Source organism: Ursus americanus, chromosome 15, assembly GCF_024610735.1.
Source record: "Ursus americanus isolate L20-20 chromosome 15, mUrsAme1.1.p, whole genome shotgun sequence".
NCBI classification, from domain to species: domain Eukaryota; kingdom Metazoa; phylum Chordata; class Mammalia; order Carnivora; family Ursidae; genus Ursus; species Ursus americanus.
The window spans coordinates 5,956,283-5,975,515 of NC_142141.1; the positions used below are offsets into that span (position 1 = coordinate 5,956,283).

At 36.3% G+C, this 19,233-nt stretch overlaps 1 protein-coding gene across 1 annotated transcript in view; it reads left to right on the forward strand.

Moving 5' to 3' along the window:
* The window catches only part of UBTD2 (ubiquitin domain containing 2), a 60,989-nt gene that overhangs the window by 17,731 nt on the left and 24,025 nt on the right, over positions 1-19,233 (forward strand). The window lies entirely within an intron of this gene.

Here is a 19,233-nt window from a genome sequence, read left to right on the forward strand (position 1 = left end):
GGCCCTTGTCTGATTTCTTCCTTATTATATCCTTAGAATCTAGTTTGATTCATGATGTGTATTCATTAAATAGTTCCTGACTGAATAAATAAGTGAAATAATGAATAGATAGTTGTGACTGTTTTATCACTTGGAGAATGAAAAGTTTACCACTTGGCTTTAATTATTTAATTTGATTTTTGGATGAAATTATTTTATTAGTTCCTAAGTTATACTAAAGCCCATTATGTCTAGGAATTCCTCATGATAATTAACTCTGGGACAGATTCTTATTTGCCCATTTGATGAAAGGAGGCAGTAATCTAATTCGCTTTTTAAGGTCTCCCTGCTTATTTTGTGTTTATTTGTGTGTTATTTTCTTCTGTCATCCTTAGTAAACCTAGTCATAATTTGAATTGTTTTGCATATGAAAAGAGTTAGTTATATATATTGTCCACCCAGCTGAGTAGAATTGTTTGAGTAGAATTGTTTCGCTGCCCTTGAGCTGAATCTGTGCTTACATTGAATGCAGCAGAAATCCAGTTTTCACATACAGCCTATAAAGTATTATATTAACAGGGAGTAATGAAGGCACCCTTTCTGAATTCTCTGAATTTAGGGGTTTTTGTTTGTTTATTTTGTGGGTTTTTTTTCAGCAGACTTTTTGGGGTATGTTGCAGGAGGGCAAAATCTAGGGACAAGCTGTAGGATGAAACTGATCTTTGAAGTATTTTACTAAAGACTAAGTGCACTTCGGGGGTCTAAACTACGCTTCTCCATATAAAAAGTATAAGGAGCTTGTGTTTGGGGGGAAATTCATTTAATTGTGCAAGTACAACGTTATAACGTGTAACTTTGTAACACGTGCCTTCTGTTACATTTAGTAATGCAAATATATTTCACACTTTCATCCTATTTTTACTTATTAAAATCTCCCTTCCTGGCTATGTTATTTGCACAACAAACACATTGAGTGTACCTGTGTGACATGCTTAAACTTGTACGTAATATCTCAACAGGGCCTAGTAAGTGGCTTGTAAGTAACAGATACACAAGAAATACTTGTTGAATGACAGCTTGAAGTCACTAAAGTAATGGCTTTTCAGTTGTTTAAGGTTCACAAGTACAATTAATAAGTATGAGAAGAGCCATGATGGTAATACATAATCTTTGTCTTTGTTGTGATTTTTTATTTAAAAAATATCTTCACATTTCCTTGATTCTTACAAAGACGCTTTGACTTTAAGGAAAGATGATGTTAATACCGCTGTTTCACAAGGGAGGAACCTCAGGCACAGAGAAGTTTTGATCTGAATAAGGAGTAAAAAGAGTATCCCAAACTGTAAGCTCCATCTTCTGTTTTCTAATTCAATATTCTCTCCACAGGTGATGAGGGGTTTGGGTTGACTTTTCTTTCCTTGCAGCAGAAGTGTGTTTTTCCTTTGTGGCAATAAACATAGTTGAGTTGAAGGTAATGGAATGTGTTTCTTAAGGACTCTTATGTTCATTCTTGTGTCCAGAATGGAGATAGCAGCAGTAAAAAATGAGGTTGGTAATTGTCTTTGATCTTAGTCAATAAATTATATTGCTTTTCACGAGATAGAAATTCTGAATTAAGATCTTAATTATCTAAAATCGGATTAAATGGAAAAAAGTATTAATCTCATTCATCTTTTTTGCCCCTTTACTTGGTTATCTTTTTCACTTTTACCTCTACCTCCTAATCCAGACTGAATGTTTTCAGCCTGAAACTCAGTTTATTCAAACTTGACTTGAATTTAGCAGTTGAACTGTGTGGGGAAACAAGTTTCCTTAAGGTCCTTGAAGTACAAGAAAAGAAGGATTTGTCTAAAATGAAGAAAGCTTAATAAAGCTTTTCTAGGCCTGTGCTCTGAAATCACCCTTAGTATCGAGTATTAGAAAATCTATCTGTCTCAGATCATAAAGTGGTGATCACCCCAAGGGGTGAGTTGAAGGAGATGAAAGTTCTTTCTGATTGTTATATCCAGCACTTAAAGGATGGGGATTGGAACCCAGAAGTGAATGAGTATTTGTACTTAAAATGTCAGCATATGAACACTTGGAACCACCTTCTGGTTTTATAGTTGATAAAAGGAACAGAGACCACCTATCTCATGCATGTGTCTTGCTCAGAAGGGGAAGGGGAAACGTATGGTGGCCCCCTAATATAGTTTCATTATGGTGGTTTATGCTTTTTCTGGCAGTCACCAGTATATTTCTGCCTTGAACTTTAGTTACCCTGGAAATAATAATTTTAATTTGATGATTAAAAAGCTTTTGGGCCTTTAATCATTGTTGTATTGCCAAAAATTAACACCTAGGGCCTCTTGAACACACCTGTGAATGTGGATTTTGCTGCTCTGGGTTTGTGATGGTTGCATCATGTGTGGATACCTGTCTTTTACTAAATGACTCAAGTAGTTTATATATCCTTTAAAGTCGCATCATTTTGATGTGAAAAATTGAGATGTGTGCCACCACATATAAGTAGGATATAATGAAAAGAAACTTGAGAAACAATAAAATGATACCCAGTACTTCTGGAATGAACATTGAATAAGATACTTCAGCTGTAACAAGAGCTCTGAGAACGGGAAGAATTGCTTACCTGTTATTGAAGCAAGCTACCCTTCGAAGCAAGAAGGAGACTGTCTTTTTGTATTGGATCTGTCATGGAGTAGAAAATAGGTTCTTGTGTTGCATTTTTGTTTTCTGTATACCAATACCGAATATACTGAGTAGAAATTACAACGTAACTGCATAGGGCAAAGAAATGACTGAAAAACATTTAACTTTTTTTCTGTAATGATTGATTCTTAAGCATTTTAAGACAGGAATAATAAACAGGGACAGAACTACATTTCAGTGGTAAAGGTAGGTTTTCCAGTTTGGAGTAAGGATGAATACCAAAAGCCTAAGTAATAAAAGTGTGAGAAGTTCTACCATTTATTAAAGACAGAGGAAAAAGAAGTTTTCCGATGAAACACTGAGGGAGATTAAAGAAAATTAAGATGTAGAATAAAATTGTTTCCATTGAGAAATAGTTCTGCTTTAATAATAGGTGGTATAAAATACATTGGCAAGTTATTTTTGTACTGAAATGCTATACAATTTTAATGAAATTAAACAAATTTAATGAATAAAAAGGTATTGACTAATGATGTCTTTGCATTTATTCCTGATACAGTCTAAAAGCTACTTATAACATTGCTAAACTAAATCACCCTGGTCAGAAGTTCAGACTGGGGGGCGCCTGGGTGGCACAGCGGCTGAGCCTCTGCCTTCGGCTCAGGGCGTGATCCCGGCGTTATGGGATCGAGTCCCACATCAGGCTCCTCCGCTATGAACCTGCTTCTTCCTCTCCCACTCCCCCTGCTTGTGTTCCCTCTCTCGCGGGCTGTTTCTATCTCTGTTGAATAAATAAATAAAATCTTTTAAAAAAAAAAAGAAGTTCAGACTGGAACATTTGTAAGATTACTTTGCTTTCTAGGTAAGAAAGAAGAGGAATTGAAGCTTTTGATTCCTGTGTGTGTGAACACACACGTGTTCATTATGTAGTATATATAAAAATACATACATATACAAAATATGTATGTATATATTTTTTTGTATATTCATTCTTTTTTTTTTTTTTTAAGATTTTATTTATTTATTCAACAGAGATAGAGACAGCCAGCGAGAGAGGGAACACAAGCAGGGAGAGTGGGAGAGGAAGAAGCCGGCTCCTAGCAGAGGAGCCTGATGTGGGGCTCGATCCCAGAACGCCGGGATCACACCCTGAGCTGAAGGCAGACGCTTAACCGCTGTGCCACCCAGGCGCCCCTGTATATTCATTCTTATATACAGTCTCTTATGTGAGAACTTAGGACTAATCTTTTCTTACTGTATATATTTATGGTCATTTAAAGATTTTATTCAGTCATTTGACAGAGATAGCAAGAGAGAGCAGAAGCAGGGGGAGCGGCAGGCAGAGGGAGAGGGAGAAGCGGGCTTCCTGCCAAGCAAGGAGCCTGATGCGAGGCCTGATCCCAGGACCCTGGGATCATGACCCAAGCTGAAGGCAGACTCCCAACCAACTGAGCCACCCAGGAGCCCTGTAAAAAAAATTTAAAAGACAGAAAGCATATTTAAGAAAAAGTAAATTGTGTTTATCCTACCACCTAACATAAACATTTTGGTGTACATTCTTTCATACTCAGGTTGTATACTGTATGTATAAAAGAACAAAAATCATACATTCAGAGAAAGGTGAAGTGCTTTTTGAAGTCATTGTAGCTACACTTCTAGAGCAGTTATGGCTTCTAGAGTCTGACTTTACTGATGTTCTGGGATATAATGGAAATGTCATTGTTAACTTTTCTTTTTGGGAGGGATTATCAGTATTTTTTCTTTTCTTTCTTTTTTTTTTTTTTTTAAAGATTTTATTTATTCGACAGAGATAGAGGCAGCCAGCGAGAGAGGGAACACAAGCAGGGGGAGTGGGAGAGGAAGAAGCAGGCTCATAGCGGAGGAGCCTGATGTGGGGCTCGATCCCATAACGCTGGGATCACGCCCTGAGCCGAAGGCAGACGCTTAACCGCTGTGCCACTCAGGCGCCCCTATCAGTATTTTTTCTAACACTTACCTGGCTGTCTTTTGCAAGTTAGGAATTAGTAGAGTCACCACAATGACAGGAGAGATGCACTTCCCAGGACTTTATCTGAGGAAATGCAATGTAAACTAGAGCAAAGGAAATACCCTGCTATAATTGAGCAAGTTTCCCAAGGCATTTATGTGGGCAGCTTGTGAGAATATGTATTCCTTATGACATTACTTCCTTTGGAACAATGCAGTTAAATAAGCTAAAAGTAAAGCTTATGTTTTTATAACAGTAATAGCCATAGATACAATTTAAAGTGACATTCAAGATCTGTCTCTTTCCCCATGAATCTAACCCCAAGGGAGTACAGTTTCTAGTAGTTTTTCTGTTGATTGTTTGCATCAAATATCACTTTCTTATAACTTGGTGGAGAAAGAGGATTTGATGATTGAGTCCTAGTTCTGCTTTACAGATTTCGTGGCAAAATCTTGGACAAGCCAAAATACCATTGTGTTCTATGGGTCTATTGAACATACTCTTTGATTCTGACCTGTTGTTAAAAGAGGGCTTTGACTGCCTTTAGAAACCCATTAAAAGAAAAGGACTTGGCAAATGAGTATAATTCAAGTAAAGTGCATTTACTCACATTTTGGCCAATTTCTCAAGCAAAGGAAATTTTTCAGATTGAAAATGGAGACCCCCTTGAATAAAGAGTCTGTGGATCCACTGGTGGCTTAGGAAACACTTTTTAGTTTTCTTGGCAGTGGCTTGGGACAGGCACCAACATGCTTTTGGTAACTGGCGTATGCTGTCTGGGAAATAGTGTGTCGTTTGGGCACTTAAGATCCATGCCAACTTGCTGTGCCATCCTAAGCACTGGTTCACACCTTTAACCTCATAAATCGCTGTGACCCGACAGATGGATTGATTATCATATAGGCTCACTTTGGGAGGATAGGTGAAAGTTGAACATTTAATCCAGTAACTCTTAAAGCCATGAGGCAAAAAAGGCCTAGTGGCTAGGAATATGACCCTTGGAGTCAGTCAATCTGGGTTTGATCCCAGCTGTATCAGTTAGCTTTATGATCTTTAGGAGATTTTTTATTTTTATTAATTTAACAGACATTTAGGTATTGTTTTTATATATGCTAGGCAATGTTCTAATTGTGTGTGTGAGAAATATTGCCTCATTAAATCTTTGTAACAATCCAATTAAACTTATTTCATTATTGTCATCTTCCTTACCCTCCTCCCCACCTAGATATTTTGCTTTTAAGTTTGCTTCCTCATTTTAAGATGGAGATTATACTGGAGTTGAGAGCATTCAGTAGGACAGTATATAGATAGCACTCTTCAGAGTGGCTGGGCCATAGTCTCATTCTCTGTTGACTTACTATTTCTGAGAAAAGCAACATTTTGTGGCAAGCTGCTACCTTCTATACCCGTGATGTTACAATCAGAGTGATAGGGTCATTCCCGGCAGGGTCTTCTAAATGCTTACAGGAATATTCCTGTAAATTCCTGAAGAATTTTGAGTTGGTCAAGGAAAGTCTCAAAAAATCTAATTCCATCCAGACACAGTCCGCACCTTTATAGTGCCCTGGGTCTTTGGGGCCTGGTGAGATCTAGGTTAATACCATGGTTGCTCTCCCAGATCCAAATCGATATCCAAGGGATTATCAAAGGGTCACAAGTCTTTTTTGTTTGTTTTACTTTATTTTAAAATGATGTCAGATTTAAAGTTGCAAAAACGGTAGGAAGAAGTCTATATACCCTTCATTCAGATTTCCCCAAATGTTATATTTTATCACATCTGCTTCATAATCTTTATATATATGTACATATGTATACATACTTATATTTTCCTGAACCATCTGATAAGTTGCAGACAGACAGGAAAACTTTTTACCCCAAAATACTTCAGTGTGTATTTCCTAAGAGCAAGGACATTCTCTTATATAACCACAATACAGTTGTCAGAATCAGGACATTAATATTGGTATAATGCTAATATTTGCTCTGTGGACGTTATGTAATTTCATCATTATCTTCACCAATATTCAAAGAAAATCTCCCAGGATCATGCATTCTGTTTAGTCGTGTAACTCTTTAGTCTATTTTAATCTGGAGCAGTTCTGGAGACTTTTTAATCTTTCATAGCTTTGCTATTTTGAAATGTACAGGCCCTTTTTGCAGAGTGTTCATTATTTGAACTTGTCTGATGTTTCATCATGCTTGGCTTCCTCATGATTATGTAGTCGGGGCAAGAATACCACAGAGATTGTGTCCTTCCCAGTGCATGATGTCAGGAGTCACATAATGTCTGTTTTTCCACTATTGGTGATGTTAATTTTGATCACTTCTGGTGCCAGCCAAGTTTCTTAACTGTAAAGTTAACGTTTTCCCTTTGCAATAATGAGTATCTAGTAGGAAGATTGAGTTTATGTAAATATTTTGTTTCTTATCCAACAGGTACTAGTTTTATCCATTGATAATTCTTGCCTCAAATAATTACGGTGATTGTCAAATGGTGATTTTTTAAAAATTTCATCACTTTTATAATTATTAATAATTTTATATATTTTTAAAAAGATTTTATTTGAGAGAGAGGATAAATGAGAGAGAGTGCACGAGTAGGGGCAGAGGGAGAAGCAGACTCCCCTGCTGAGCTGGGAGCCTGACACGGGGCTCCATCCCAGGACCCTGGGATCATGACCTGAGCTGAAGGCAAACGCTTAACTGACTGAGCCACCCAGGCACCCCTATAATTTTATAATTATTAAATTTAGTGTAAGAAAGAACCCTCTTATCTCCCCCATTCATTTACTTATTGTATTAGTATGGGCTTTCTTAAGTCCATAAAGTAAACTATTTTTCTGTTTTATTCTGTGAGGTGTAATCTGTTACTATTGTTATTTATTTTGATGCTTAAATTGTACCATATTGGCCAGTGGGAGCTTCTCCAAGCTGGCCTCTGTGTTCTTTCGACATGCCTTCATTATTTGTTGAGCACTTCTTTGTTTTTTGGCATAACAAGATGTTTCAGGCTCATTTTGTATTTTTACTTGTCAGAGTCCTGAAATCAGCCAGGGATCCCTTGTTCCTTCTAGTGGAGAATGATATTTGGAAGCCAGGATCTAGACTCCAGGTGTATTTGGTGCTATTGGAGTGTCACTGCCTCTAGATTCTCTCAGTGAAAAGAGCTAGGAGATAGATAGATATATGATGTAGACATGTGTATAACACACATCTCTATCTTATGTATTTAAAACAGTGAGTTCACACTGATATCTAGCATTCCCCTGCCTGCGTCTGTAATTTTCTCTCTTAACAGTGAAAAAATTTGGCTCTCAGTTTCCACAGTATATTTAGTTATTTACTCAGTCTAAGAATACACATGATGTAGTTCTGGAATTGCTAATTCATTTTATTTTGAAAAGCAAAACTACCAACTGCAGTTGTTTATAATTCTTTATATCTTTAGCTTCAGGGTAAAGTTACTGACAAAATTACTATCCTCTGAAGTTTAGGTTAGGTACACATCCTTTTAATAGTTATATTAATTATTTGAAATACAGTTAGAGCCATTTGTTTCTATTTGTGTTCCATTTTTAGTTTTCCCCTTCCATGTTGATTTTATTTATTTATTTATTTATTTATTTATTTATTTATTTATTTATTTGAATATGTGTAAAGTTAACATAGTTTTGAAGATTAGATTAGGCAAAAAGATAAACTTAGAAAAGTGTTACTTTATCTATTTCTACCTCTTACCCATCCTCCCATTATTTCTTTTCTTGTTTCTACCCACCCTCTGTAAGTAACCAGTATCATTGGTTTCTGGTTTATCCTTCTGTTTCTTTGTGTATAAATGAATATCTGTCTGCTTTTTCTTTCTTCCTTTTCTTCTTTCTTTCCCTTTCCTTTTTCTTTTTCTTTCTCATTTTCCTTTTCTTTTTCTTTTTTCATTATAGGACTTCTTTTGAATAGTGAAAATTCGGTTCTGTCACAGGGGTATTATATCCTTCAGTGCATTTCTTGGCCTATGATGCCTCCTCATCAACTTGTACCTACTCAGGATACATCTGTATAAATACATAGTGATTAAATGTAACTAGTTTTACGTTTGACATTGTGTATACAGTCTCATTGTTATAAGTCATACCATCATGCATAGTGGTATATATGCTCTAAGATTTCAAATGTCTCATATAACTCCTTGTTTGAAGTGAGGTTAGTTTTCTTTCCATTGTATGTAGTGCCTGTTTACATTAATGCTGATATTTAGGTGATGTTTTTATATATTCTTTTATGTAGTTCAAACATGTCTGAACAAAAAAGTTTTGAGTTCCCAATGAATAGTAATTTTTGTGTGTGTAATTGAACATTGCAGCACACACGTACTAGAATGTATATTTTAGTTATTGAATGTTACTGCTATAGGATCTCCCTCCCTGCTCTGTTTAAGATACAATAAGAGTCTCTTAGCTCTTACCTTCTCATCTTGTTCTTAGAGGAAAAGCTTTCAGTGTTTGTTTATTGAGTTTGATGTTAGCTGTGGGTTTTTTTTATGAAGACCCTTTACCATTTTGTGGAAGTGCCCTTCTGTTCCTAGCTTTATGATTGTTTTTATCATGTAAGAATATTGGGTTTTATGAGGTGCATTTTTTTTTTTGCATTCATAGAGATGTTTGCATGATTTTTTTCTTCCTTCATTCTATTAATGATATTTTTTTGCTATATGTCTTACTCCTTTTTTCTGCTATCCCTCTATTAATGCTTTATTTTGTGTTAAATAGATATTTTCTAATGTATCATTTTAATTCCCTTTTCATTTCTTTCACTGTGTATTTTTGAATCATTTTCCTAGTGGTTGCTCTGGAGATTATAATTAACATCTTAATTTTTAACAATCTAGTTCTAGTTGAAACCAATCTAATTTCAGTAGCATATAAAAACTTTTATATAGCCCCTTCCCCTCCCTCTTTGTGTTGTTATTGACATATAAATTACATCTTTACACATTATATGTTCATCAACACAGATTTAAAATTATTGCTTTATACAGTTGTCTATTAAATCAAATAGGAGGGGCACTTGGGTGACTCAGTTGGTTAAGCATCAAACTATTGACTTTAGCTGAGGTCTTGATCTCAGGCTCGTGAGTTCAAGTCCCAAGTTGGGCTCCATGCTGGCTGTGGGGCCTACTTAAAAGAAAAAAAAAATCAAATAGCAGGAAACAGTTTCAAGTCAAAAATATATATTTGCTGGGGCGCCTGGGTGGCGCAGTTGTTAAGCGTCTGCCTTCGGCTCAGGGCGTGACCCTGGCGTTCCAGGATCCGAGCCCCACATCGGGCTTCTCCGCTAGGAGCCTGCTTCTTCCTCTCCCACTCCCCCTGCTTGTGTTCCCTCTCTCGCTGGCTGTCTCTCTCTGTCAAATAAAGAAATAAATCTTTAAAATATATATATACATATATACATATATATATATGTATATATATATTTGCTGTCTTTTATATTGACTGTGTATATTTGCGTATGTAAATTTGCCTTTGCTGATATTTTTTATTTCTTCATGTATATTCAAGTTACTGTCAAGTATCCCTTTATTTCAGCCTGGAGGACTTCCTATAGTATTTTTTGCAGAGCTAGTCTGCTAGTGACAAATCCTCTCGGTTTTTGTTTCTCTGGGAATGTTTTACTTTCTCCCTAATTTTCAAAATATACTTTTTGCTGGGTATAGAACTCTTAGTTGACACACACTTCATTATTTTGAATTTGCCATCTCACTGCCTTCTGTCCTCCATGGCTGCTGATGAGAATGAGCTGTTGAACTTTTTTGAGAATGTCTTGTATGTGATGAGTTCCTTCTTGTTCTTTCAAGATCTCTTTATATTTGGCTTTTGCCGGTTTAATTATGATATGTCTAGGTAGGGATTTCTGAGTTTGTTGATCTACTTGCTGTGTAGATCGATGTTTTTCATCAGATATAAGAAGTTTTGTGCCACTGTTTTTTCCAATACTCTTTCTACCTTTTTTTCTCCCTTCTGGGACTCACATTATGTGTATGTCTATTGGTAATCTTAATTGGTTACACCATTGTCAAGGTCTCTTGAGGCTTTGTTCATTTTCCTTTTTTTTTTTTTTTTAATGTTCCTCAGACTAGATCATCTCAATGGACCTATCTTCATGTTAACTGATTCTTTCTTCTGCCTGCTCAGATCAGCTATTGAGTCTCTCTAGTGAGTTTTTCATTTGTTATTGCACTTTTCAACTCCATGATTTTAAAAATAATTTCTGTCTCTTGGGGGGTGGAGGAAGCAAAATGGGCAAAGGGGAACGGGAGATACAGCCTTCCATTTATGGAATGAATAAGTCACAAGAATAAAAAGCACAGCATAGGGAATATAGTCAATGATATTGTGGAATATAGTCAATGATGTTGTAATAGCTTTGTGTGATGACGGATGGTAGCTACACTTGTGGTGAGCATAGCATAACAAATAGAGATGTTGAATCACTATTGTATACCTCAAACTAATATAAAATTGTGTGTCAACTCTGCTCATATTTAAAAAATAATACTTTCTATCTCTTTATTAAGACTTAGTTCTGGGGTGCCTGGATGGCTCAGTCATTAAGCGTCTGCCTTCAGCTCAGGGCGTGATCCCAGAGTTCCTGGGTTCGAGCCCCGCATCAGGCTCCCTGCTCAGCGGGAAGCCTGCTTCTTCCTCTCCCACTCCCCCTGCTTGTGTTCCCTCTCTTGCTGGCTGTCTCTCTCTCTCTGTCAAATAAATAAATAAAATCTTTAAAAACAAAAAAAAGACAGTTCTCAAGGGTGTCTGACTGGCTCAGTCAGTACAGCATATGACTCTTTTGATTTTGGAGTCATGAGTTCGAGCCTCACATTGGGTATGAAGCCTACTTTAAAAAAAACACTTAGTTCTCATTCTTTTAGTTCTTTACACATGGTTTCCTTTAGTTCATTGAACATATTTAAGATAGCTGACTTAAACTCTAATAAGTCCAATGTCTGGACTTTCTCAGTCAGTTTCTATCATCTGCTTTTTTTCCCCCTCCCTGTGTGTGGGCCATACTTTTCTTGCATGTCTCATAATTTTTTGGTTAAAAACTGAAGATTTAAGATAATATATGACAACCCTTCAAGTCAGATTCTCCTCCTTCAGGGATTGTTGTTGATTTTGGGTTTTTTTACTGACTTTACTGAACTAATTCAGTGAAGTTTGTATTCTTTATTAGGTGAGGCCCCTGAAGTCTCTGCTTAGTTAGCTTAGTGATGAGCTAATGATTGCATATATTTCCTTAAAAGTACAGAACCAGTAACTCTCCCATTCTTTGCTGCATGGCTCTGTTCCTATTGGGACTTACCTTTAAAACTCAGGTAGTTTACTACTGTGCCTTAGCTCTTACTTCCTGCTTGTACAGAGTCTTAGTGTCAGAAGTGAAACCTAAGTACATTCTCAGTCTTCCCTGAACATGTACACAGCCCTGGATATGCACAGTCCTATACCTGGTCCGCCTTTTAGATTCCCAGAAACATGTCAGCGTTTTTCTGGACATCTCATTCCCCAGCTTTGATTAGCTTTACTTGCTTGCCCCAAATATTTCACTACCTCTTGCAGGTGCAGTGTTAAACAATTTCTGCTTATTGTTTTTGACAAACGCCCCCAGGAAAAGGCTGTTTATTCCGGGAGAGCTGTAAATTAGGTCAAATAAAGACAAGCTCTATGAGTAGTATTTCCTAGAGAACTTCCACATAGGCCAAAAGATGACAGTTTATTTTGCAAATAAACTTTTAAAGAGCTTTTTAAAGAGCTCCAACCCTGTTCGGACCCCTCCTGTGGCTGTGGTGCTGGTGGCTTTTACTGTGATTGCTGTCTTTTGGTTTTCAAGGTTATCTTGGAGCTGGGAAGAGGGGGATTGGTAAGGGTATCTTAAAATACCACAATACTCGTGGTTTTTACCAAAATAGCACTTTTTCTTGAGTGAGTACATGCTCCCTGGGTTGTAAGAGGTCTTTGGTTAATTGCCAGAGTTCTGAAGGTTATTTTGACAGTTTTTGCCAATATTCTCATTGTATTTATAGAGAACATTTCAGAAGTCCTTACTCTACCACTCCTGGTGATGGCACTCAATTATTTTGTAAGGAGAGTTGAATAATAATTTAAAATGTCTTTTATATTTATCCACGTAGTTAACCATTTTTGATGGTCCCCATTCCTTTGTGTAGATTCCGATTTCCATCGTTACCATTTTCTTTCTGCCAAAGGACTGTATAATATTTCCTGTGGTGCAGGAATGCAGGTAATAAATTCTTTCAGTCTTTATATGCCTGATAAGGTCTTTATTTCATCTTTGCATCTATGTTTATGAGGCATACTTGTTTATAGTTTTTTTTTTTTTTTTGGTATTTGTCTTATTTTGTTATCAGTGCAGTTGTGTCCACATGAATTGGAGAGTATTCCTTTCTCTTTTGTTTTCTGAAAGGATGAGTAATTATATCATTTCTTCTTTATATTGATAGAATTCAGTAATCCCATCTGGGCCTGAAGTTTTCCTTGTTGGGAAGTTTTAAAGACAAACTCAAAGCCTTTAGTATATACAGTGGTAGTCAAGTTATCTCTTTTTTCCCGAGTGAATATTACTTTATTATCCTTTGAATATCTGCTGGATCTTTCATGATGTTCCCTCTTTCATTGCTGATGTTGGTAATTTTTAAAAATAAAAAAAAAATTTTTTTTAAAGATTTTTGAGAGACAGCTAGAGTACAAGCCAGGGGAGGGACAGAGGGAGAGAGGGAAGCAGACTCCTCACTGAGCATGAAGCCCGATGCAGGGATTCCATCTCCCAGGACTCTGAGATCATGACTTGAGCTACCCACGTGCCTGATGTTGACCATTTTTGTCCTTTTTTTTCTTGATCAGTCTAGCTAGAGATTGTTATCAGTTTATTAATTTTTAAGAGGCTTTTGCCATTATAATTTTTCTTTTTTTCTGTTTTCAATTTCTTTGTTTTCTGCTTTTTATTATTTTCTTTCTTAAACTTTTAGTTTAATTTGTTCTTTTAGCATTTTAAGGTAGAAGCTTACATGGTTGATTTGAGACTTTCTAATAGAAGCATTTTAATGCTATAAATTTTTGTCTAAGCAGTGCTTTTTGGCAGCATCCTAAAATTTTGATGTCATATTTTCCTTTTCATTCCATTCAAAGTATTTTCTTTTCTTTCTTTCTTTCTTTCTTTCTTTTTTTTTTTTTAAGATTTTATTTATTTATTTGACAGAGAGAGAGAGTACAAGCAGAGGGAACTGCAGGGAGAGGAAGAAGCAGGTTCCCCACTGAGCAAAGAGCCCGATGCAGAACTCAATCCCAGGACCCTGGGATCATGACCTGAGCCAAAGGCAGGTTCTTAACCCACTGAGCCATCCAGGTGCCCCTCAAAGTATTTTTTTTTAAAGATTTTATTTATTTGTTTGACAGAGAAAGACAGCCAGCGAGAGAGGGAACACAAGCAGGGGGAGTGGGAGAGAAAGAAGCAGGCTTCTAGCAGAGGAGCCTGATGTGGGGCTCGATCCCAGAACGCTGGGATCACTCCCTGAGCCGAAGGCAGGCGCTTAACGACTGCGCCACCCAGGCACCCCTCAAAGTATTTTCTAACTTCCCTTTTATCCATGACTTATTTGGATGTTGTGTATTATTTAATCTCTAATTATTTGGGGATTTTTCCAAATAACTTTATGTTATCAATTTCTAATTTAATTCCATTATGATTGTAGAACATATTTCATGTCATTTCTATTCTCTTGGGTTTTGTATTGTCTATCTTGATATGAATGGTATATGTGCCCTTGCTGTGAATATATATTCTTTCCTTGTTCGGTGAAATGTCCGATCAATGTCATTTATGTCAGGTTGATTAATAATGTTCTTGCTGTCTTCTGTATTCTTCTTGCTGATTTTCTGTCCTCTTATTCTACTAGTTACTGATTGAAGAACATTGAGGTAGCCAAGTATAATTGTGGGATGGTCTATTTCTCCTTTAATTCAATTAGTTTTTGCCTCATACGCTTTGAAGTCCTATTGTTGGCTGCATACACATTTATGATTATTATATCATTATTTAGTGTTCTTTTAGATACTGTTGCTGATTTATTAACCCCTGTTCCAAATAATTTTCAGCCCATAGATGAGGATTTAAGTAATAATGTTAAACGGTTTTGTTGCTTTTGTTTTGACCCTTTGAGTTTTCCAGATCTCCCTTCGCTTGTTGGGTTCTAAATTATAAATGGTCCAGGCCAGCTTCAGTGCTCAAGGATAGGCACTGGAATCTGGGCATAGGAATATATGAGGGGATTAGGCATGTGCCTAAAAGCCATACATATGTAAATAGAACTCAGAACGTGGGAGTTTGAGTAGCACGGATTTGGCTTCTGAATTATGTGCTTGGTATCATAAGCTTATGGTTCCCTGATCCTTTATGATAATCAAACATGGGTAACTTCAACAATTATGTAAACATAATGTTGAGTATCCAGAAGTGATGAGATATCAGGATCAGAACTGAAGTGCCTTAAATATTGTATTCAGATCTTAATTGCTTCTCAGTGTTTGGGTTTTCTTTAAAAAAAAATTGTGAAAATATTCAAATATGAAAAAAAGTAGTACAATAAACACTCATGTACCCTTGTAGATTTGTAGTTAACATTTTGCTATATTTACATTTTTCTCTCTTTTTATTTTAGAGTGTATGCACGTGAGCGGGAGAGGGGCTGTGGGAGAGGGAGAGAATCTCAAGCAGACTCCGTGCTGAGGGCAGAGCCCCCACCCCCCCCAAACTCAGGGCTCAGTCTCACAACCCTGAGGTTATGACCTGAGCTGAAACTGAGAGTTAAATGCTTAACTGACTAAGCCACCCGGGCGCCCCAACACACTCTCACTTTTAACAGATGAACCATTTGAAAGTTGTAGGTATCATGACACTTCTAGAAACTTCAGCATGCTTTTCCTTTATGAATAAGACTATTTTACTACATCACTATGATACTATTATCATACCTAAGAAAATTAAAAAGTAATTTCTTAATGACATCTGTTATTTAGTCATATTCAGATTTATCCAGCTGTTCCAAAATGTCTTTTGTAACTTTTTTCAAAGCAGGTTCCAAACATAGTTCATGTTTTGTCTTATTTGGTGTAGACCACTAGTTCTCAACTGGGAACAGTCTTGCCCTCCAGGGGGTAATTGACTATGTCTAAACCCATTTTAACATTTTCTTTTATCCTTTTTTATTTCCTATAAATAAGTTCAGATATGAAGTTTGATTAGATTCAGTTAAACATTTTGGGTAAGATTACTGCATCTTTGTTTTTTCTACTTCATACTGCAGTGCATCAGGAGTTTAAGTCTGGCTATTTGGTTCAAGTAATGAGTGTCCGCTATCTACAGTGTAATTTTTCCTCTGTGATCCCCTGACAGGTTGCATGTCCTGTTACCCATGATGTTTTAATATATCTATTGATGATCCTTACCCTAATCAGTTATGGGGTTGTAAAGAATGATTCTTTTAAACATGTCATTCTTCCTTTATTACTGGTATTCTTCAGTAAGAAAGAGCCTTTTTTCTCTCATCTCCCCTTTTCGTAGGAGTAAAGATTCATGAATTTTTACTTATTCAGTATATTAAAGTCAATTCTAGTAATTATTTTTTATGCTCCAAAATTGACGCAGATGTTGTCTCCTTCGGACTGTCTCCTTTGGACTGTCTCCTTTTTGCCTTTGAGGTGATCTCATTAGTCACTCGAGCACTTTCTTGTTCTCTCAGCCCAGCTACATGTCCCAGGCTTGCTTTTAATTTTTCCAGCCCTAGTCATAGAACTATCCGTTTCTCCAAATGCCCTAGGACCTTTTAGTTGGGTGTGGTATTTAGAACTAAAATCTGGGAGCAAGGTATGCTTATTACTACTGGGTTGTCATTATTTCTAAGCCCTTTTAGTCAACAGAGCTGTAAAATACTTTTTTTTTTTAAAGATTTTATTTATTTATTCGACAGAGATAGAGACAGCCAGCGAGAGAGGGAACACAAGTAGGGGGAGTGGGAGAGGAAGAAGCAGGCTCATAGCGGAAGAGCCTGATGTGGGGCTCGATCCCATAATGCCAGGATCACGCCCTGAGCCGAAGGCAGACGCTTAACCGCTGTGCCACCCAGGCGCCCCTGTAAAATACTTTTTAAATTACAAGTTCATATTGATGTACAATTCAAAATTAACCTAAGTTTTTTTCTTTTTATTTTATATATTTTTATTTTTTATTAAACATTTCAGTTCCTAGGGCATCTGGGTGGCTCAGTTGATTAAGCATCTGCCTTTGGCTCAGGTTATGATCCCAGGGTCCTGGGATCGAGCCCCGAGTTGGGCTCTTTGTTCAGCGGGGAGCTTACTTCTCCCTCTCCCTCTGCCTGTCACTCTGCTTACTTGTATACTCTCTCTCTCTGTCGAATAAATAAATTTAAAAAATTCTGTTCTGTTACTATGAGAAACAAACTGAGGGCCTCAGAGGGGAGGGGGGTGGGGGAATGGGATAGACCGGTGATGGGTAGTAAGGAGGGCACATATTGCATGGTGCACTGGGTTTGTTATACACAACTAATGAACCATCGAGCCTTACATCGGAAACCGGGGATGTACTGTATGGTGACTAACATAATATAATAAAAATCATTTAAAAAATAAAATAAAATAAAATTCTGTTCCTGTTGATATTAATATAGTTCTTTATTTGCTTTATCCAGTGTTGCAGAATTATAGTAATTAGTAGTGTACATAAATTCTTAGCACTTTAACCTGCTGAGTAAAGTTAAAGATGTCTTTTGTAGTTCGTTTTTTGTTCCTTAAAATTTACCCCACTAGAGCTGTATAATCAGAGTATCATGTTCAAAATTGACTTGAAATACTTATTTTCTTTATATGGTTATGTTAACATTTGATATACAGTTACATTCATTTATTTCTGTGTTCAGTGTTAGAGCTTGCTTTTATGGCTTGATTTTGGTTTGCATATGTAAAACATTTACAATTTTTCAAAAGTCAAATCTGTATAAAAAGCTGTATTCAGAAGTCTTGTTCCCATCTCTATCCCTTTTTACCCCATAGCCCTTGTAGATAACCATTTTCATCAATTTCTGGTTTATTATTCTAGTTTGTGTGTTTTTTACAAAATCAAATATATAGAGAGAGGTAGTTGTTTTTCCTATTTCTTTAAACAAAATGTATTACTATATATGTACTGTTCTGTTTATTTTACTTAATTATTCTCGAAATTTCTCCATTTTGAGTTTCTGCAATTCTCCTTTATTCTTCACAGTTGTGTTATATTTCATCATATGGTTGTACCATGTTATATCTATTACATTGCTTCTAATACAAATAAGCCTGCAGGAAATAACTTTTCATATTTATATGGAGTATATCTTTTTTTTTTTAAGATTGTGTTTATTTGCGAGAGAGAGAGCACGAGTAGGGGTTGGGGCAGAGGGAGGAGACGCAGACTCCTGACTGAGCCACCCAGGCACCCCTACATGGAGTATATCTAGAAATTAAATCCTAGAACTGGGATTGCTGACTCAGTGGATGGATGAATAACTGATTATATTAGATGTTGCCGAATTCCCCCTCCATTGGGAATCCTTCGGATAATAATCCTATGAGATCTTAGACTCCTACCTCAAATGTAGGAGAATATCTTATTTCTCCATAACTTACCAGTGTCAGATTTGTGAATTGTTGCCTAAGAGCAAAAGAGGGAATTCCAGCATAGTTTTCACTTGCTTTTCTCTTATGAGGGAGATTAGAAATTGTTTCAGATGTCATTTACCTTTTTTTGTTCTTTGAACTGGATGTTCACATCCGTTGCCCATTTTTCTGTTACAGTTTTTTTGCTTCTTCTCCATTTTTAGTTTTACCAGGGAGATTAGCCCCTTATAATATAAGTTACAGATATTTTCTCCAAGCTTGTCATTTGTATTTTGACTTCTGCCCCCACATGAAAATTAAGTCTTTTCTCATTGCTTCTGGAAAAGCATTTGCTATTCCTTTATTACAGAGAAATTTATATTTTCTTGTAGTGCATGTATTGTTTCAGTTTTTACATTTAGACCTTTGATTCATTCATGTAGAATTTATTATGGTGTACAGTTTAAGTATTGACCCAAATTTATCTTTTTCCAAGTGGCTGTCCAATTCCAACACTGTTACTTAAATTGCCCATTTTTCTCCAACAGTTTAAGATAAAATCTCTTATCATATACTAAATATCTATGTATATATGGACTTTTTCTGAACTTCATTATATTCTAAATGTTCATTTGCCTTAACACACTTTTAATTGTAGTGGTTTTATGTTTTAATATTTGTAGTATTTAATATGTATTTAATATTTGTAGAGCCAGCTCGCTTGTGCTTCTTTTTCAGGATTCTCCTAGCTATTCTTGCCCATTTGTTTTTATATATTAGAATCAACTCATCTAGCTTCAGAAAGTTTTTAATTTTTAAAAACTTTTTTTTATTTTTTAAGATTTTATTTATTTGAGACAGAGAGAGAGAGAGCACAAGCAGTGGGAGCAGCAGAGAGAGAGGGAGAAG